Consider the following 22,829-nt stretch of genomic DNA (forward strand, 5'->3'; position numbering starts at 1 on the left):
ACACAACGCTGCTGTAGAGCGACTCTCTCGAGCTTGTTTTCCGTATAACAATGCACTTCTAAGCATCTGCAGTTTGATTTCCATCGAGACTTTCTCAAGGGGAAGGACAGAAACTGCAAAGATGCAAAACGAGACAGTTTCCGAGTGTGGCGATCTGTGCATGTTTTCCATGGCGTTTATGAGCATTTGTTTTGAATATGTGATTGATCTGTGTTGAGTTTCTTTCATTTAACTTCAGACACTTATAATAACTGTATGATTCGAGTGTTGGGGAAGATAATATGTGACCCTAGACCACAAAACCAGTCATATGGGTCCATTTGTTTTTTAGATTTATATAATCTGAGAGCTGAATAAATAATATTTCCATTGATGTGTGGTTGGTTAGGATAGGACAATATTTGGTCGAGACACAACTATTGTAAATCTGGAATCTGAGGAGCAAAAAAATGTAAACATTGAGAAAATCTCCTTTAAAGTTGTGCATTTATGTTCACGATTGTGCTGCACTCACTCACAAAAATACATGTTTTATATATTTACGGTAGGACATTTACTAAATATCTTCATGGAACATGATCTTAATATCCTCATGATTTTTGGCATAAAAGAAAAATGGATAATTTTGACCCATACAATGTATTGTTGGCTATTGCCACAGATATACCCGTGCGACTCCAGACTGGGTTTGTGCTCCAGCGTCACATATGAGTGTTTGGGGAAGATAAGATAACATGTGGTTAAACTACAGTCAAACTGTTTCAGAAGATGAGCAAACTGAAGCTGAAATAGCAGATACACCATTATTACCAAACCAGAGCAGCCTTTACCTGGCAATTCCTGTTTCTGACTTAAACAACAAGTAATAAAACTAATAAAAGAGCTTGTTTACATAAAATTAATGATTTAATTATGCCGCAAATTAATCATTCGTTTGAAGTAGATCAGCTAAATGAATCTGAATGAATTGATTTGCTAAATTAAATCTGCAAGACTGCAAGCTCGATACAATGTGTCATAAATCCCTGTGGTTTTGTTGCGCTAAAAATATTCTGCACTTGCAAGTCATTAAAACCAGTCATTACATTTCTTTGACGAATGCACCGGTGATCATCAGAAGAGCTGATTGCCTGTCAATCAAATCAAGAGTTCAGTTAGAGAAGATTCAGGGTTTCTTGAAACAATCAATGAAATACAGTAGCTGTCGCGTACACACCGTGTTTTACGTTTTATGCGTCAAAACACCAAACCACAAACTAATGTTTTTTATGAGGGAGAGATGGACAGAAAGAGTATAAGGAGAAAGAAGATCGAGCTGGGAATCATTTTTTTTTATTATATGCTGATTAATTATTGAATTATTCACAGACACAGTTAATCAATTTTGCACATATCACATCACCACATATCATTTTCAATAAGATCATTAACTGCAGAATTTACTCTTTATCTTTAGATGTTAAAACAGAATTTCCTCCATGAAATGTTAATTTACATTTCTTTTTAAAAGTTAGCATCTACACTTTTTTTATTGAACGGGATTAAGATCCTGAAAGTTCTGCTGAGGATTAAAAATGCCATTTCACTTTTTTTTATTAATCAACGCAAAATGTCATTTTGAAGTAAGCCAAATGGGAAAGACAACTCTCTGCTCAGTTACATGTTTTAAAACGTATTAAAATAACGTCAAAGTGATCAGAGGTCATGAATTTATTGGGCTGCTTGGAAATCTGACATCGCAGCTGATATTTATATATTCCATCGCTCATAATTAAAAACGTCACGCTCACTTTGAGGCACTAACATACTGTCTGATGGAATAATAATGGAAACATTTGTCAGGAAGTGATTAAACTGCTTGTCAAAAGTGAAGTGCTGAGGCTATATGGCGAAGTTTTTTTGTTTTACAGTGATGGTTTACAATTAAAAATGTAGCATTTTTACTGACATGTTGTCACATGAAGAATTTATCAGTGATTACCAGCAAAGTCCCAATGGGCCTTGAGTGCAGTTCATTTTGAGTATCACTGTAAAAAAATTATAGGATCAATAAGTTATGACAACATATATTTTGAAGTTAAAGGGGTGGTATAATGCCCTTTTCACAAGATGTAAAATAAGTCTGATGTCCCAAGAGTGTGTGTGTGTGTGTGTGTGTGAAGTTTTAGCTCAAAATACCCCACAGATATTTTTATATAGCATGTTAAAGTTGTCACTTTTTGAGGATGAGCAAAAACACACCGTTTTGTGTCTGTCCCTTTAAATGCAAATGTACGGGACAGGGGGCGGAGCTTCAAAAGCTTGTGTCCTTTTACCTCACGCACACACACACTGAAAATTTCAAAAACTTTTAGCCTTTTATGTTCAAACCGGAGTCAGACAATGATGGAGAGACTCAAGAAGAAGTGACAACATGTAGAAGCTTATGTGTAGTTATCTTCTAGTCATTGATTAGCATATTCTGTCATGATAATCTATAATCGTGTTCAGGGGGCGGGGTTTATGTAAATGTGGGGTTGTGATGTCACTAACCCGGGAGGAATGTCGTTGTAGTCTCTACCAGCCGTTTGTTGTAGTCCTTAAAAAGCGATTTCTGTAAAAGCAAATATCTCCCTTTGCTCTGAACTTTGAGCGTTGTAACTTTGCAGATGTTGTTTATGATCAAACAGCAACATTACACACTAACTACAGCTAGAAAAGTGAAATCATAATCAACCACCCGTTTAATTTAACTCATCAAAATAAGTTAAGCAATTTCAACTTTTTATACAAGATTCAACTCAAAATTGTAAGTCCGTTTAATGTAATCTAAATTACAGGAGCACAATAAAGTTCAGTGAACTTAACATTTTAAGTTCTAACCTACTGGCAATGATCGGTCTAAGAGTGGACTGGGCCGTAACCATAGACATTGAGGGGGAAAAGTCCCACCCAATTATTGGAAATGGCTAAATTGTTCCCCCAAATATTTGATATTTTTCAATGCTGCTTTCCATTACACACCTCACTTTGAACATTTTTATCAAACTTGCATGCAAACTAGGATAACATAAATTACTTGGCTATCTAGATTCCGACGGCTCGTGAACGAAACATAAACATAGTTTTGTCAATAAAGTTGTTTTTTTGGATTAGAACTAGATAAAGGCAGAATGCACTTTAGTATGTTAAACTTAATTTTACAAGTTGAAACAGCAAATATTGTTGAGGCAAATCAACTTAAAAGGAGCAGTTCAGCACTAGTCAATATTTAAAATAGTGAGTTGAAATGACTTGTACTTTTAAGTTGCTGTAACTTAAAAATTAACTTTTTAAGTTTTTAAGTTGCAATAGGAATGACTTTAGCTAGAGTGAATTCGTCAAGAGCAGTCAATGAGTGAATCGACTATTTTGTGAGTGTTCGTTTTATTGTCGGACTAACTCTCATTAGTTTACAACTACATGTCAACAGTCAAGAGTTGCACGTTCCATGGTGTCCATGCTCCACACATACATATATATTACAGTGTATATAACTAGGGATGGGCATCGTTAAGAAATTATCGATATCGATGCCATTGTCAAGTCTGCTTATCGATGCGATTCCTTATCGATTCCCATATCGATTCCTGTACCATTTGCTGAACACTTACAGGGTGGCTTTGAGAGTTGTTGGCTTTGAATGTCTAATTTAAAGTGGTTTTAGAGAAAGAAAACCAAGTGTGCAATATCAATACAGAAGTTGAAAGCTTTGAAATTTAAAAAAAAAAAAAAGTAAACATTTCTAAAACAAAGCTTTGTATTGTAATCACACTTAGTCCCCCTTGGGGTTAAAAATAGCATCTCAAATTATAATAAAATGCGTGTTTTTATAATGATAATATATAAATACTTATAATATTTTAATGATATAGGTAAAAATATAATAAATATGTAATATAGTTATCATATTTAGCCAAATAAATATTTAGCAAAATACTCCTCTCTACAGACAATTGTTTAAGTCCAACTACTACGTGCTATGGTTATTAAATGGCTTTCCTGAGGTGAACGTAACGTTATGTGACTGAGCTGTTTATGGACCTCTTTCTGCTGTTGAAAACACTTGATCGATCGATTTTATTACATTTCGGTAAGTTGAACTGTATCTTTCAAATTACCTATTGATCATTCGAAGTTAATTTACAGATGAAAATCTGTACAGTTAATAGTAACAGATGATCAGTTCACGTGCCGCTTGAACTGAGATCTGTCACATCACATTTACAAGCGCAAACGGTGTTTATTGTTTGAATTTTGTAATTAAATTGACAGAATCTGAGAGCTGAGAATTTGTTTTATATCAATAGTACCGTAACCTTCTCTGTCGGTGTCAGTGTCCTCTTTGCTTCGGGATTTTCTCTGCGTGAGAAAATGGGTGTGTGGCGTGAGAGCGTGTGGAAAGTGACAACTGCGCGAGTCTCACTGTGAATGCGTGAGAGTTGGCAGCCCTGCAGATTCAGTTTGTAAATGTTTTTGGCGGGTGTGCTTGTGCAGCTGCGGTCTTGTTCATTTGCTATGTTGTTTGTGTAGCTCTATGGCAAACGCGCTGAGCACCGCTCAGAACTGCGGGAGCCCAGAGGGGAGCGTCGGCAGATGTTAAAGAGAAAACCGATTTTCATTCAAACATATCGACGTACACTACACATTCGAGTTAATCAATAAAATCAAATTATCGCCCAGCCCTAATGGAAAGGAACATTCGGAATCGTTAGTGGAATCGTTAACGTGTGGACGTGTACGATTCCGATGGATCGGAATGTTTGGAACCGGTTCCAAACCGGAACCAGGAACCGATTCCCAAGCCTATATATAACCTATATAACCTTCAGCTACCTACACCTTACATCATACAGTACGTTTCCAACATCCTCACTCATAATAACTCTTAAAGACTGCATACTTGAGGTTAAACCACTACCTGTCTTTCCTTTCATTCTTCAGTTTCTCATTAGAGAAGAAGCTGCTCTGGAAATCTCTGACACAATGCTTTCAGGACGCACAAACCCAAAGATTGCTCTGCTGTATGTTATTCCAAAGGGTTTGTTGTTTATCCAGGGTCAGTTATACTCTGTTAATAGATGGTGTAACTATATTATTATGGGGGGAAATCACCTTTCTGCAACGAATAGTTTGAAATAGACATTTTTCTAGTGATCGATCAATGCCGGTACCGGCATATTAGAAAGCAAGGTGGCCAATAACCAATAACCAATAAAAAGCTGATAGATAATATTATACGATTGAATTTAAAGCTGGAGTCCTTAACTTTTTTTTAAAAAAAATGTACAAATTTATATAATAAGCAAATCATGAATCCATTTTCCAAACCGTGTTTTTGTCTTATCCTGAATCACTATGGTACACCTATAATAAGTGTTTATATTGGGACTATTTTAGACTGGTTCGGGTCGTACCGCTGTGGAGTATCCCAGTACCTGAGTGACTCGACATAGACATAAACAGAGAGAAGAAGCTCCGGCTACGATGTTCTTCAGCAAGACATATGCAGTTCTCTAAATTAACCATTATAGCGCCAACAGTTACGGACTGCAGCTTGTTTTGTGAAGAGTTCAGAGTTGATCAGATTTGTTTTGGTCACCATTGTTGAGATTCATATGCTGATTCCTGATGTCTGTGTGAGTCTAATATGACCCAGTCAAAACATTTTCTGCAAACTTCATAAACTCTTTCAGAGTATCACAACACTGCAGGAATTTTTGCATTAGTACTGGCATGAACAACTAATATTAAACAATTTAATCAGAGTGGTAGAAGTAAATCAGGCCACAAAATTATGACTATAAAAGTGACCAGTTCATTTTCTCTTTTTTGCCATAACAAAAGTGTATCAGAGACACACAGTTACAACATCAAGAGAAAGACTAGTGTTAAAAAGTCAGGAGCCCAACTAAAGTAAACAGTGAATATCATAATGGTGACAACAAGCTGTATTATTTTCAATAAAACATCAACATCTAAACCTCTGTTGATTCTCAATAAGAACATTTGTGTGAAAGAAATAAAGTCTGTAAGTCTGCTACCACTACCAACACTAAAACCTATTCAGGACCAGTGCAGGGACGGTTATGGGTCGACAATTGGCTGAGACTCGGGACAGTTATGGCTGTAAACCAGATCTGTGCTAGAAAAAATGTTGCTATGTAGGTATAGCAATGATGACAGCAATATATGTTGTAAATGGACGGTACTGTACCTTGATTATTATTCTCTTTCCACCATACACGGCATGACTAGACAGCCATAGACATCTGACAATATACAGCAATGATATAATGAATCTTCCCACTGAATAATGCTAATCTGCCTCTAATAATCATCCATGACGAATGCATCCAGCACACTGAGAGAATACACTTTCATCAGGCAGGACTGAAGTATATCTGTTCCTGAAACCCTCCAGTCGAGCAGCTAATGAGTCTCTCTGCTAATCAACACAAAGATAATTGTGCCGCATGAACAAACACATTATGTAAAACATGCTCTTGAGTCCGTCTACACAAGCATTGTAAGACATGCTGCTTTTCCTGCCGTCAAGTGTTAAAGACTCCATCGATCGACGAGGAGTTTTCTTACAGTGTTGACATGTTTCTACTGAAACAGCAAACTTAAAGTTATAAAACCAAAAGCCTTTATATTATAGCACATCCTGTTTGAACTAATGCCCTCAGACGCTGAAGACTAAGAGATCAGGCAACTCTTTTATTCCCAAAGCAATTATAATGTTGAATCTGGAGAGGAAAGACATGGGAATGTGTCTATCTTGTCTTTCGGTGTTATTGTCATAATGTCATTTATTTATGATGTCCCTTTCAAACTCTGTAAACCATTTTTTTCACAAGGTAAATATAAAACTTGACCTGATTCTACTTGACTTAAATACACAGCTTTTGAAAAGCCATCAATAAAATGTATGTTTCCCCCGAGAAGGGGAACGAGATGCGGCGCCATGTATATATCGCAATATGCATATCGCAACGGCTTGCAATGCACCGTCACGGTGTTGACACTGTAGGAAACAATACTCACTCTGACATGCTGAGGGGAGTGCTTGAATATGCAGACCATAACCTGACTCTACCAGTCGAAAAGCATGTCAACTCCCAGGGCGCAAAAATGCGACTCAGAGACTGCTTAGCGGAGCCACTCACTAAGGTCAATTCTCTAAAAGCAAAGGAAGATGTTCAGCTTCTATGCTCTATCTATTGCAAGGTTAAATCCTGCTTAAAGACCCCAGCATCATTAGTGGAGAGCAGCTCACACCCTTCCTTTAGAAGAAGAAGCACATTTTTCAGGCCCATTACCAGTACATGATCAGATAACAAGCAGGGACCAAGAAGAGCATCTTTCCTAAAACCTTAGTAGTTAGCCTCTAAGCTACAACTTATATTGCTGCCTACCCAGTCAAGTCAAGTCCCCTTCATTTATACAGCGCTTTTACCAATATAGTGTTTCAAAGCAGCTTTACAGTGATAATAGGAGATTACAGTAACAGAGATTGTTTGGCTTTACAGCAGCTCTAGAATAAAGTTATTGTCCAGCTTAAGTTAGTTTTTGATTGATTCACTTGCAAAGATATTTAGTTATTAACTTAAGTTGAAGTGCAAGTATAAGTGATTGTCTCTCTCCCCTTGATAACAGAACACACATTGAGTTTCATGAGATTTGAAAGGAACACAGAGGTAGATGCTGTGCTGTTTAAATGTCAGTGAAATGCTACTCTGCGTTGCTAAACCTGTGATGCATCGGTTTCATGACTCAATCGTCCTCCAAGTCACATCTCACATTCAAATAATACGCCTCTCTGGACACTCGTTTAATGAGAGCCGCAAACAGACACTAATTGCTACAAAAAGTGAATCAAGGCATGGAAATGTTTATTGAACTGCTGTGGGGAATAACTCAAGCTAGTGTGCGCAGTGGAGATTTCAACATGTATCAAAACTCAAAACATATAATTGACTCTGTACAGCAGAGAACCTCTATGATCTTAGTCATATTTACAGTATATGAAGTCAACATATATATATAATGATGCATTGATGCTCTTTCATGCAAGTCTTTCAAGATGCAGAATATGCTCATGCACATTTCAACAAAACTATTACAGTTGTCGCAATTAAACTGAAATGTGAAAATAAAAATAGATTTCTTTGTATTTTATAAAAATTGTAAAGGTCAACTATAAAGGTCTCTTTATTTAAGAAACCTGATATGTAACACATAAGCCAGTTTTGTTGTGCACCCAAAAGACACCATATGCTGGTCCACCAGTATCCCAGCATCCCAGGCTGGTCCCAGCGTGAGAAACATGATACCTTATGGAGGATGGAGATGGAGAGCTTTAGTGATGGGGAACAGTCTTTGCTTGCTTTATGCAAACACTTTACTCCCAGTACATTCATTTAAAAATACTGTTGGATATCAGATGTTAAATAGCCTATATCCGAAGTTCGTTGGAGTTGCAGAAACTCTATAATAACTCTATAATTGATGAATTATATGAGTTTGATTTCCTTTATTGAATTGTTTGTAGTGACTTAAGACCATGTTGTACATCCTCCGTTAACACCTGTCCATTTACATCATGTGAATCTGCTCCATGTGAATCCATGAACTTCATGCCATGTGAATTACCCAAGATTTAATCATCCTGAAATTAAAATAAAAGTGAGCAAAGGACTGGTATTATCCCGCGTTTTAATCAGACACGCCATCAAATCTCTGCAACTCCAACGAACTGTGGATATATTTAAAACAGTAATATCCTAAACTAAACCTAAACTAATCTTGGCAAACTATATATCATTTGAAAGCTTACAATCTCTAGTTTATATATTTGGTGACTGATTCTAAATAAATTACAGAGGAGCTGTGATTTATCAATTTGCAACAATAATATGTTCATACTCCTAAGGCGTGTTCAGACTGTCTTTATTTTGAAATAGTGACGAACATGAAAAATCATGAAAGAATGGTAGAAACCTCAGTTTGTTTTCATGCCAAGAATTAAAAAGGAAGCATCCATTCAATTATTTTAGAAAAAAAAGGTCTGAAAATGTTTTGCCAAACTTCTGATTAGGATGTCTACTTCATAAATTGTATGAAAATTGTAAAAATAATGGTTCAGACTCAAACAACATATGGAAACGAAGGCGCCCTTATATGGGCAGTAATGTTCACTAGTGGAGAAGTGTGGTACTGCGCCCAAACTAAATCTCACTGAACGCTTATTTTTTGAGATATCAACCTAACATTTGAAACACAACATGTTCAGATTTTTGGCTTTGATTTTTTTGCGTTTTTAGAGTCCACCAGGTTTTGAAAAAATATATATATTATATAAAACTATGAATAATTAAATGTTTTACATTGTACATTTTCATAAACTCAAACTTCTATAACTTTTTTTCTGTTTAACTTTCTTAATTTATTTCACTTCTACACAAATCTGCCAAGTGTCTTCTTTAAAACAAGACCAATCTTACATCTATATTCCAAAGCATGCTTGAATTACAACCATTTAAGTTCGAAATGTGCATTTTCATGTCTATAAAAAAAAAAGGGGGGTGCCGCTTAAGGGGATAACATCTGATATCCAACAAATACTATATCCATTATATATCCAGTACTTATATACTTTTAAAAAGAGCACTTATTATGGAAATAATACGTAATACATCAAACTGGGAATAAGTTGTATTCATCAAATGCACTTCTCGTCCACATCTGACACCAACAGACATGACAAACACATGAAGCACAACACACTAAGCGTGTCCATACACTACAGCAGTGTTTAGAGGTGGAGTAATTGACTAATCAATGCACAGCTGGATAATTACAGTAGCTGACGAGACACACAAACATCGCCTGTGGATCCGCATGAGGCGCTTGCACTGACTGACTGTAATCATGTATGAACGTCTTAGCTTTTATTGAGCTTTTCTCCACCCATGAGCTGTCCTTAACATGCCCCGTCCTCACTGTTGCTTTCTTTAGCTTGACTAATGATAAAAGCACATTAATAATTCAAAAGAGGAATATAGTTTTGTCTGATTTGTTAAACGTGACCCTGGACCACAAACCCAGTCTGGAGTCGCACGGGTATATCTGTGGCAATAGCCAACTATACATTGTATGGGTCAAAATTATCCTTTTTTTTAATGCCAAAAATCATGAGGATATTAAGATCATATTCCATGAAGATATTTAGTAAATGTCCTACCGTAAATATATAAAACATGTATTTTTGTGAGTGAATGCAGCACAATCGTGAACATAAATGCACAACTTTAAAGGAGATTTTCTCAATGTTTACATTTTTTTGCTCCTCAGATTCCAGATTTACAATAGTTGTGTCTCGACCAAATATTGTCCTATCCTAAAAAACCACACATCAGTGGAAAGCTTATTTATTCAGATTTATGATGATGTATAAATCTCAATTAAAAAAAAAAGACCCATGTGACTGGTTTTGTGGTCCAGGGTCACATATGCTCTATTTTAAATGACCAGTACAACTGTGGTTATTGACTAATGCCTGTGAACACACTCATCTAAAGCACTTTTACTGTATATGAACCTCATATTACATAACATTTGTAGTGAGTTTTGGCCTATAAAAACACAGTCCTTGATTTTGTTAGTGATGTTCTGTGTCTTTTCTCGTGATCCTGAGGGAACGTATATGTAGTATTTCACACTTATTAGCAAATGTGGCCGAACGGGAAGGAACACGTCAGAAATCTCTCGATGTAAGTGTGTTTTTCCGGATCCTCGGGAGAGTTCGCGGAGATTCCTACGGCATCCAGACATGAGAAGTGTTGCGTTTCACACATGCTTATGTTTGTGTCTCCTCTATTCAGCTCACTGAAAATATACAACATACTCATGTGCACACACACATAAAATAATACCTCTATTTTATAAATATTCATAAAAGTGTTTTAAGAAGAAATTTACAAACAGCAACTTTACTCATTTTCACAGTAAGAGGTTTAAAGGAAGTTTACAGAAGGTTTTTCACGAATATCAACACAATTGCAATTGTGATATTGTGTTTATACAACAGTTGACGGAGAGGCAGAAAGCACACCCTGTATATTTTCTTTATTTTACAAAAGCACAATGTTTTATTTCGATTGTAAGTGGACACATAAAAAAGTAGACATTTAACAGCTTATTTTTTCATATTTTTTTAAGTCTGTATGACCAAAAATGAGTATTTTATGTCTATTTTGCTGCTATGTAAAAAAAAAACGAGCAAAAGAGCAAAACGCGCCGGCGCGTGTGCCGACCCCAGAGGGTTAAACAAGTTAATATTAAATTACTTATATTTTAAACACTATTATCAGTTTTGCTCTATTTTGCTGACAAAAAATCCAGATGAACAGTTTTGCGCTTCAAAGAAACACAGTGTTTTGTTCCAGAATGAAACTTGAACAAATCGGTTGGGTGAATTGCTCCGTTCCTGAATGAATCAGTCCTTTTGAATGAATCATTAAAAAATAATGAACTGACTCAGCGAGACAGTGACTTGCTGCCACTAACCACATATCTGCCGTTGTACAGAAAGCCGCCGTGTGTCAGTAAGTGATGACAAAAATGATCTAACTAATCGTGGATGTTATACTGTATATTTATGTTCTGTTGAATCTATTTATGTTCTGTTGAATCAGTGGATTATTGGTTGTTAGGATTACTTACTATAAACTTTAAGCTGGGAAGTGTCGACTGGGATCTTGACCAAATATTGTCATATCCTAACAAACCATACATCAATGGAAAGCTTATTTATTCAGATTTCATGTGATGCATAAATCTCAATTTCAAAAAAAATTACCCATGTGACTGGTTTTGTGGTCCAGGGTCACATGAATGAATGATCTTATGAGTCATATCCGATCTGTACCACATGGGAGGAAAAAAAAAAGAGAAGGGATTTGGGTAACTTGAAGCATGTAATGTAAACGCGGCCACAATACAGTGTAAACCGAACACACACACACACACACACACAGATCACGTTAATGTCGTTGCAGTGTGAGGGTGGCACTTCTGTTTATGTAACTCCTCCGAGCTTCACCTCCCCCTCTCTAACACCTCCAAACACACTATTCCCACAACACAACACACACTACAACACTACAACCCCGGTCCACAGCCGCACCACTCCATTCCAGAGATGATCATTTATCTATCTTCTATTGCAATAATGTACTCCAATAAACAGGAACAGTGGGCAGAACACTGGATAGATTTGCATTTCCTAAAGGAAATAGCAGGAAAAGAGACTATTATTCTGAGTAAAATAAATACTCATTTTGCCGGTGTCAACAATTGCACATTATTTTCTATTTAGCTGTGTAAGAGAATCAAAAAAGAGATTTGAAATTTGACTTTGCAAATGACAAACTTTGTAGTGAAATGGAGATGGCAGGACCACATTTACATTCAACGGGTAATGGTGATAAATCTGGAACATAAGCTATAATTTGCTGTGTGTGTGTGTGTGTGTGTGTGTGTGTGTGTGTGTGTGTGTGTGTGTGTGTGTGTGTGTGTGTGTGTGTGCCTGTCACTACAGTATTTGCTGTTGCTTCATTATCTTGCTAACGATTGATGTCTTAACAATAGTGGTTCTCTGAACTCGTGTTGCTGGATCTGTAAAGTTCAACGTGAGGAATCCACAGGTTTATTGGACTCTCAGTCAAGCTCTTGCTCTCTTCTCGGCTGGTGTGTTTGAGCGAGCAGATTTGGTCATCCGTGTCAATGAGCTGTGACTCGTGGATTATGAGGAAATCTCAATCGACCTCCATCTGTCTGTGTGTGAGGACGCCGAGACCCAAACCTCCAGCGCTAGACACCGGCAGCACACGGGTTGATAACCTTTTATTCGTTTTCTTTCACCATCTAATCCAAAAATCCACTGACGTCACACTTCAAATATCTGAGTGTGCTATCATACACTCGACTCAATGCAGCGTCAGGCGCGACGCAAGTGTGTTCTGCTAGTTTCAGCCCGACGCACTTATCATTTTCACGTCCTGCACTTAAATAGCGAATGCATTTGCGCCCATCTGTGTGTCCATGTGTGTGCTGGTCTGAGAACCAGGTGTGTGTTCAGGCGCATTGTTTGAGCGTTGCTATTTTGAGGAACTGAAACCTGGTCTTAAGACAATGGAGCAGTATTTATTTTGTTATTTAACGAGCGCGTTAGTAATGTGAGCCTATAGGCGGCTCCACAACACGCGTCCACTCTGCTTATCACGCACGCACGCACGCACGCACACACACACACACACACACACACACACACACACACACACACACACACACACGCACACACACACACACACACACGGACAAGCAGCAGCACAAAAACATGCCAAATATAGAAAATAAAAGGATTAAAATGTAAAAGATGAATATTGTGCTCTAGAGAAGCGTTCAGTTTTTCCGCTTGCTAATTCCTCCGTGTAAATAGTGAATCCGCCATGGCGCGAGCACAACTGGCTTTTAAAGGGAATGGGAGATGAGACTCTGGTTGGTTTATTTCACGTTACGCCCAAAACACTCCCATTACTCATTAAGAGAATAGAGACAAACGTTTTAAACTATGCGCCGGGAGCGCCGTCCATTTTTCCAGTCGGTAAACTAGCAAAAGTGGATTCAGACACACTCTAACTGTGCGTTCACACCGCCATTCGCGCGTCAAGTTCGCGCCACTACCGCGCCGCACTATACGCCTCATTCGCGCCGCAGGAATTTTTTACGCGCGTAGCGCGTCTTTGCATTGACTTAACGTTGAAATCACTCGCGCCTGACGTGCTATTCGCGTCCGGTGTGACCATGAGAAAAAAAAAAAGAAAAAACGCACCATGAGCTTAGATCCTTAAAATATGGCCCTATATGTCATTACATAAAAAACAAGTGTCATCGTCAAACAACTGCTACTCATTTTTTTTTCTTTGACACGGTCCAAAGTTTGACACTGTCCATAATAAAAAAAATCAACAAAACGTGCCTCTACCTACAGCTGTGCAAAAACGCTCCTCTACATACGATTCACAGCATTTTTCAGCTGGGATGAACACTAGAGTCAGTAAAATACCATTTTCAAACACATTATCATCACAGGGGCAGATTATTGATGAATACAAACCTATTTTCGCACAGTTTTTTGCACAATACTACCCAGATCCGGACGGTACACACATCTGCACAGATGTGGATCTCCACAGAAAACATGAACAAGGGAAGATGTTATTACTAAAGGGTGTCTCTGGATAGTCTTAGTGATTTTCAGACCACTGATATTTGTCTACATGTTGAACAACACACTGGGGTCAGCGTTTATTCAGCCAGCTGAGATAATGCATTAGTTTGACCTTTAGACTGAAGTTAACGCTACAGGCTTTACACTTTAAGCACACACTGTCCTCCCACAAATCATCCACACCCTGAATGAGGAACACACAACTACACATATCACACTGATCCGTCCTCCAAAAGAACACAGAGGCACTGCTAAAACCTCTATAACAAAGTGAAATATATGCAAACACGCACAGTCTTTGAAGCTGTGTAAAGTCAGCCAATCGGATTTGAGCTTGCTAGATGAAGCAAATGCTCTCCGGTTAGTTATCCACCAGACCGTGAGCTCTGTGAACTATATGAGAGATAAATAAATGAAGCTGGTCTTAGATCTTCTTTAAACTGAGAGGCCAGAGACATGCGAGTCTGTGTGTGAGCAGTGAGGTGAAACTGTACTTCTGTGTGTGAATCACATCTGTCTTTTGTCATGTCAATTAGACCGCTCTCCCTCAGTGAGGAGGAACATCATGTGACTGAGAAACAGCAAGACTACAGAGGTAAAGGGTTAGCTCACCCCACAATTACATCTCAGTCATTAGAGGCTTACATACAGTACGTATGTATTGTGTGCGTGTGTGTGTGTGTGTGTGTGTGTGTGTGTGTGTGTGTGTGTGTGTGTGTGTGTGTGTGTGTGTGTGTGTGTGTGTGTGTGTGTGTGTGTGTGTGTGTGTGTTTGTGTGTGTGTGTGTGTGTTTGTGTGTGTGTGTGTGTGTGTGTGTGTGTGTGTGTGTGTGTGTGTGTGTGTGTGTGTGTGTGTGTGTGTGTGTGTTTGTATATATATATATATATATATTCCTCATTAGTGGCTGTTTCAATGGGCCAAATTGTATATACATATATATATATATATATACTCAGATGAGACTCGAAAAATTTGAATATTGTACAAATGTTCATTTGTTTCAGTAATTCAACTTAAAAGGTGAAACTAATATAGACTCATTACATGCAATATTACATGCAATATTACAAGCCATGCAAGGCTTGATATTTCACGCCTTTATTTGTTATAATTTTGATGATTATGGCTTACAGTTTATGAAAACCTTTTGACAATATTCTAATTTTGAATTTGGGGTTTCCACACTGTAAAAAAATATTTTTATGATTTATCATCACAACTTTTTATCTTTTGTCAAATCAACTTCGATAACTAATGTGTTAAGATAACATACTATTTTGAGTTTCTGTTTATTGAACCATTCTTCTTCATTGTATTAACTCAAATTTTTGATTACAACGAACTCAAAATTTTAAGGCAACAAGGTAACTTGCTTTTTTAAGTTAAACCAATTTTTTTTACAGTGCATAAGCTGTAAGCCATAATCATCAAAATTATAACAAATAAAGGCTTGAAATATCTCACTTTGCATGTAATGAGTCTATATAATATATTAGTTTCACCTTTTAAGTTGAATTACTGAAATAAATGAACTTTTGCACAATATTAAACATTTTCAAGTTTCACCGGTATAAATATATTTATGGTTTCTACAAGCGCAAAACGTCAGCCATTATTTAAAATGGGATTTTCTCTGGATTTACAAATCCTTGGGAACTTTTGGGATAAGGCAAGTACACAACTGCATGAAATATCACACTGTGCAAGTGTTTTTTTATATTTTTAATTTTTTTTTACAAAAATCTTACATATTGCACCTTTAATGACACACTGGGAAGCAAGTGCAGTATTCCCGATAGTAATAATAAGATTATACGATTATTTGCCTACTTTATCTTGTGACTTGTGCTACACGTTTTGGACAGTAGAGGTAGTTAAAATAGTTTACATTCCTAGTAACAAGTACAGGAATCTTTAGGCGTCTCAATATGCGATTTGATTTTTTTTTTTCAGGGAGTCTCATTTCAAAATGTTTATTGTCAGTTTTATCAGCAGTTTATTATTTGCTGAGTTCATGTGGCTCATTGCCAAATTGTGTAATAGTAAATTTAGGCTCTGTGTGTTTATATATCATTGCAAAATTATAAACAGTATACTGTATACTAGCAAATCTCAATTGCTTGATTGTTCAAATCATTGCAAATTGTAAACTATAGTATTGAAAGCTATATATATAACTGGAAATCATACACTCCACATAGCATATCTCAACTCTAATATGAGCTCTACTCTGATAAATGCGACCATAAAGTTAGTCAAAGATATTATTGACAGTGATTTTCTATAAAGCTGCATGCATATCATGAAAAGCACTATATAAATGAAATCGACTTGACTTGTATAGATTCAGACTTTTATAAGAGGCCGTTCTGATCCCAATGTGTAGATGTGGGATCAGATTGACTTTAAAGGGAAACTTCCCAGTCGATGGATCAATGTCTTCTGAAGATAAACGGTAGGTGTGTGTAACTAGAAACTGTTATACACACTTTCAAGAGAGCGTTGAGTTCATGCTTGGTGTAAATGGAGGTGGCTTGTGGATTACTGTCAATATGGCTTTATGTGCTTTTTGGATCATCAACATCCTGGTTCCTATTATACGAGATTGGCTACGAGATTGTAATTTGGCAACATCAAAGTCACAAAGTTTCACAGACACAATATGCTACTAACAGTAGTTTGCATTTTTATGCATACACTGACTTTTAGAAGAGAACAAATATAAGCAGCAGAGAAAGACAGCATCATTTTATTAGGATGAGCATTTATGTGACACATCTTATTATTTTAAGCAGTTTAACCGAGTGTTTAAAGAGCTTGATATAAACAGGTCTTGAAAGATCCTCCACGTCCAGCCCCAGTGGAGGCCGGTAATGAAGATATCAATATTATTCAGAGACTCTGAAGACACTGAGAATCACAGGGGACTTGACAGATCATTTGTTCCAGTTTAATCCACATACACAAATCAAAGCTGCATATGAAATACAGAATCACGTTGATTTGATTGTGACGCACAACGCTGTAGATGTGTTTGATGCTTCTGTAGATATGCACAAAAGTTACACAATATTGTTAGCCTATAAGATGCAAATGATTGTAAATGTTTACAAAATATACTTGCAGTGGGAAAGAACATGGATGCAACATTTCCACACAAAAAAAGATGAACAGAATGACAGTATACTTTTTTATGTATATTTTTTGGATGGTAACAGGGATTCATAGTATTATGGTAAAAAATGATGCTGATGTGCCTTGCCGATAAGATAACGTGTTGATCATGTGAACTTTTGCCTGTATGGTGATTGGATTCACTGTTTTGGATTGCCGCCTTTAAAGCTGCCGTCGGCAAGTCTGGCAGATTGAGAGGACTTAGACAAAATTTTGAATGTTTACAACTCTCATGCCCCTAATCTATCCATAGATAGCAATAACCGAGGAATTGGAAGCCTCAGGCGAACTTCAGGCGTGTCGTGTGCAGTGTTAATTTTGACAGCAAATTTTGATTTAGTTTTAGTCATAGTCTTTTGACTAAAATGGCATTTTAGTTTTAGTCATATTTTAGTCATCTGAATTGTTTTAGTTTTAGTCTAGTTTTAGTCGACTCAATACAATAAGATTTTAGTAGACTAAATCTACAGTAGATTTAGTCGACTAAAATAGAATGGGTTTAGTTCAATTGTAATGCATTAATTTCGAATTTCTCTAAACTTTCCAAATATTCCCGCGGAAAACATCTATTAACCTGTTAATATAAATAATTTTTAAAATTTGAATATGCAACACAGACACAGATTTAGCACTGTGACACAAAATAATATCTTAAACTTCTAAAGTAGAACAGTCTTTTTTTTCCTCCAATGAATGATTAGTCTTTAACTTACATACATCATTCTTTATTCTTTCAAGCAGATATATTATAAGTGTACAGAAGGCAATATGTTTATTATGCACTGTCACTTTAAGACCGAGTGTGCAGATCCAGCACTGCTGATGCACATCCGATATTCTCACAACTGTACGTTCTGTAAAGACATAACCAACTTTGTTTACGCGAATACTCTCCAAAACGGACATTTAGACATAACGTTGTGTGTATTTGTCCATTCAGACGCGAAAGAGAGCTCAATTCAGTCCTTGCGCGCAGCGCGTTGTATACAGCTGTCTGCACTCAGGGCTACACACGCTTCGGGTCGTGTGTGTGTGTGTGTTCGCACAGAAAAACATACCGAATAAAGCTATCTTTCGCGTCGTCACTCTTATTCAGATCTATCCATGTCTGCTCTTCTCTTTCTCCCAGACGTTTAAATTTTTTAACGATTTATGCGACATGCATCAAGCGCATTGTGTGCCGCCGCGCCGGGTAGATCAGCACGTTACAATTCAAATGTGCGCATCTTCCACAAGCGCAAATCAGTTCTGAATGGATCTCTTCCCCAATCGTCCCTCCCTAACATTTCCGTCTAGTTTTTATTCGTTGACGAAAATGTCAATACATTTTCGTCATAGTTGTCGTCATTTAAACCTGTTTTTATTTAGTTATCGTCTCGTTTTCGTCTGAGAAAAAATGTCGTTGACGAAAATAATGACGAAAATTATTTGTCAACGAAATTAACATTGGTCGTGTGCATGTGATATTGTAATGTCCGCGTCTGCGCGAGGGAGGGGGATCTGTGATTTGTGCACGACCTGTGATTGACAGTCAGATCTCACACACCCCCCCCCCCCCCCCTGCGCTGATTAGACCCGATGATCCGGGAGCGGTGGACTTTTGCAAAACAAAATAACACAGGTGGAGTTAGAAGCTCGGGTTTTTTCTAAAACCACCTTATTTATGTTGTTCTGTCGGATTATAGTGTCAATTTCACTGAATTTGATCAAATAAATGTTGCCGACGGCAGCTTTAACTTGAACAGAAGGACGTGTCCGGTGTACGATACCTGTCTCTCTCAATCTAGAGATTTATTAAAGGTTTTTAAACTCTCATTATTCAATGTGTTGATGTTACTTCCACAGAAAGTCAGGGAGGGACATATCGAATAGCTCCTCTTCTTTTAAAAAATAGCCGATAGCGTTTAGTTTATAAAGAGCTGTTGAGCTCATTAAAGCCGCAGTTTCCTCCTGATCTCTAACCGTTCCTGTTCTCCTCTATATCGCTTTAAAATACAGCTTTCTGTGTGGAATTCAAATGGGTCTGATACGTTTTCCGGTCTGCGTTGACTCGACCACATGATCCGCTCTGTGTGTCGTGTCTCTGGACCGGCAGTTCGCGTGACACACACGTGAAACCAGACTTCATTTGCCCCGATGGAAAGCAGTTTTACACCGTCTGAATTGTTCCCTATCCCCTATAGACCTTATGCGCCTGACAAACAAGCACGCAGAATATTGTCTATTATAATATTATAGAATATTGTCTTTGAACTTACGTTTCTGCGGTCGCTCTGTGTATTTCAATGGCGTCGCTGTCGAGAAGTAATTAGCCGGTGAAGTGCATTTACTTGCGAAAGTTATCATGAGCATTGAAATGTTTAAAGCAGATTAACAAATATCAGCTTTTAGAATGAGCCGTTTATTCATAAATACGTAAGATGACTGTGATAATACAGACCGGAAGACAGAAGACAACGAGGGCAGCGCTGAAAAGGGGCGGGGCTACATAAGGTCTATATAGTGCACTGTGGACCAATCACCGTGTAGAAAATAGTAAATGTGTGAACAAGTGACTGATTTCAGCCACAGCTTATATTCTAGGGGGCGGGGCTTCAGATTCTAGAGAGCATTTGATTGGACAGAAAATCTGATGTTGAATTGAGGAGTGATGTCATCAAAATTATTTATCCATATTGGCGGCACTATGAGACTTTAAGTAATGTTTATATTCTAAATGTGAATTTTGTCATTATTTTGGAGCACTCTAGCTTATAGACAACATATCTAAAATGTTTAACAGTGTAGAGTTGGGGGCGGCATTTTTTGTTCTACCTAGCAACCACAGCATAGCAACCGCATACCAATCTGCATAGAGAGTGCTTCTTTTTAAGAGTGAAAGAAGTTCAATTAAAAAATGAGGACAGAAGAGTAAGGTGAAAGCTTTAAGAGTGGTCATGGTCATGAGTTTACAAAAGAAAAGTGTTATTATATTACGCCTACCACGTTCCTGCGTGAGACCTGGTTAATACTTACACAACCAACACAATGAAATAAAGTAAGACCCTGGCAACCACCACAACTAAAGCAGAGCCGGCAGGTTCTTACACACATTATCTTCAGAAATGACACACTGCGGCTTTAAATGAGTTTAGTCTTGAGGGCTGGAGCATCAGCTAAAGAAAGATGAAGCGTGAGGGCAACGGAGAAAGGAGATGTGAAATGAGCAGTGTTCAGATGAATCTTCGGGGTCGTGACGGAGCCTGCGGTCCAGCACATGCTCACACCGGGAGAGCAGAGCTTATGAGATCAGCACACACTGACCCTCTGACTCACACACACACACACACAGAGAGAGACATACACACACACACACACACACACACACACACACAGAGAGAGAGAGAGAGAGAGACACACACACACACGCACGCGCACACACACACACAGAGAGAGAGAGAGAGAGAGACACACACAAACACACAGACACACACACACGCATACACACGCATACACTGACACTCTGAATCACACACACACACACACACACACACACACACACACAGAGAGAGAGACACACAGAGAGAGAGACACACACACACACACACAAAGGGGGAGAGAGAGAGAGAGAGAGAGAGAGAGAGAGAGAGAGAGAGAGAGAGAGAGAGAGAGAGAGAGAGAGAGACACACACACAGAGAGAGAGAGAGAGAGAGAGAGAGAGAGAGAGAGAGAGAGAGAGAGAGAGAGAGAGAGAGAGAGAGAGAGAGAGAGAGAGAGAGAGAGAGAGAGACACACACACACACAGAGAGAGAGAGAGAGAGAGAGAGAGAGAGACACACAGAGAGAGAGAGAGAGAGAGAGAGAGAGAGAGACACACAGAGAGGCTTAACAATACCTTTATTAGACCATTTGTCTTTTTACCTCAATACAATAATCTTACAAAAATTTCATTTCATAAATTAAATTCCTATTTCTACACATTTAAAAACAACATTTCATTCTCTCCAATTTGACACAATACTCCCCCCACAGCCCAAATTTCAGAAAACATTACAATGTCACTGACCAATTTATAATATGTATACTCTATCTTGATTCTAGAAGTTATCATCCCTTTTAGTACCATCTCCACATTAATTGGACCTATACCTAACATTTTATTTTTTCTAGTTTTCCATATGGACAACTTGGCTGATCCCAACAAAAAATTCAGTAAACATTTTTTCCTCCTTTCTTGAAAATTATAAATTGGACCACTTATAAAAATCTGATAAGAAAAATTCTCCCCAAACTTTATAAAAACTTGCGTTAAAAAATTAAACATTCCCTCCAACCTAAAACAATCAATAAATAAGTGATTAACAGTTTCTTCTAAGCCACAAAATAAACACTCTGTCCCCACTGCTGGATTTAGGTGTGCCACGTGTCTGTTTGTCGCTATAGCCCCGAACATCAATCTCCACTGCAAGTCTGCAGTACGCTTTTCAACAGGCAACTTATAGAGAGACCTCCAACATGCCTTAAAATCTGTCCCAAACACTTCTGACCACCTCCAAGTCTTCACTCCTCTCAGCACAGTCTGATGAGTCACTTTTACACACGTCACATAGAGTTCTTTCTTCTTAACATCTTGAAAACTCCCCAACTTAGGGTACTCAAATGACAAAATCGACTGTCCAGTTTCCCCCATCTCCTCTTGCACAGCAGCAGATACTTTGATGGGTGGAAATGTATAGTGCCCATTCCAGTCCTGTGACAGTGCCTCTCTGCAGGCCCCAGGTAGCGCTGCCCACACCTCCTCCATTATTCGTCTCAGAAGTCGAAGAGATCTCAGCCCCGTAACACTCTGCAAAGACTCAGCTGTTTTCCAGTCATCACCACTTCTCAGATCCCCCAACTTGACACATCCAGCCTTCACAAAACAGCTTTCCACAGATTTGGAGGACAAAATCCTTGTTCTTATTAATGGATTATGGAACAGTGGTTCTCCCATTATCCAGTCCTCAGGTTGTAAAATGTCTCTGTGTATAATAAATGTCTTTTTCCAAGCTGTTATCATTGACTTATAAAAGGGTGTCAACTCTCTCAAATCCACTTCATCACTTTGCAGTAAAAAAAGCTGTTTATCATACCATAATCCAGATGTTTTCCGCAGAAGAGCGCAAGCAACATTAATCCACCCAACATTCTCCTCGTACAACAGTCTCTGGGCAGCTTGCAATCGAAAAGCATTTATGCGGCTTCGTACATCTATTAGGCTTTGCCCTCCTTCAATCACTGGTAGATAAAGTGCATGCCGAGGAATCCATTTTCGACCAGACCAGAAAAAATCCACCAATTTCCTCTGAATCTCCTTAA

At 37.9% G+C, this 22,829-nt stretch overlaps 1 protein-coding gene across 2 annotated transcripts in view; it reads right to left on the reverse strand.

Moving 5' to 3' along the window:
- Nucleotides 1–22,829, reverse strand: part of prkcab (protein kinase C, alpha, b) — a 224,279-nt gene that overhangs the window by 111,417 nt on the left and 90,033 nt on the right. The window lies entirely within an intron of this gene.

This window comes from Phoxinus phoxinus (genome assembly GCF_949152265.1).
Source record: "Phoxinus phoxinus genome assembly, chromosome: 1".
NCBI classification, from domain to species: domain Eukaryota; kingdom Metazoa; phylum Chordata; class Actinopteri; order Cypriniformes; family Leuciscidae; genus Phoxinus; species Phoxinus phoxinus.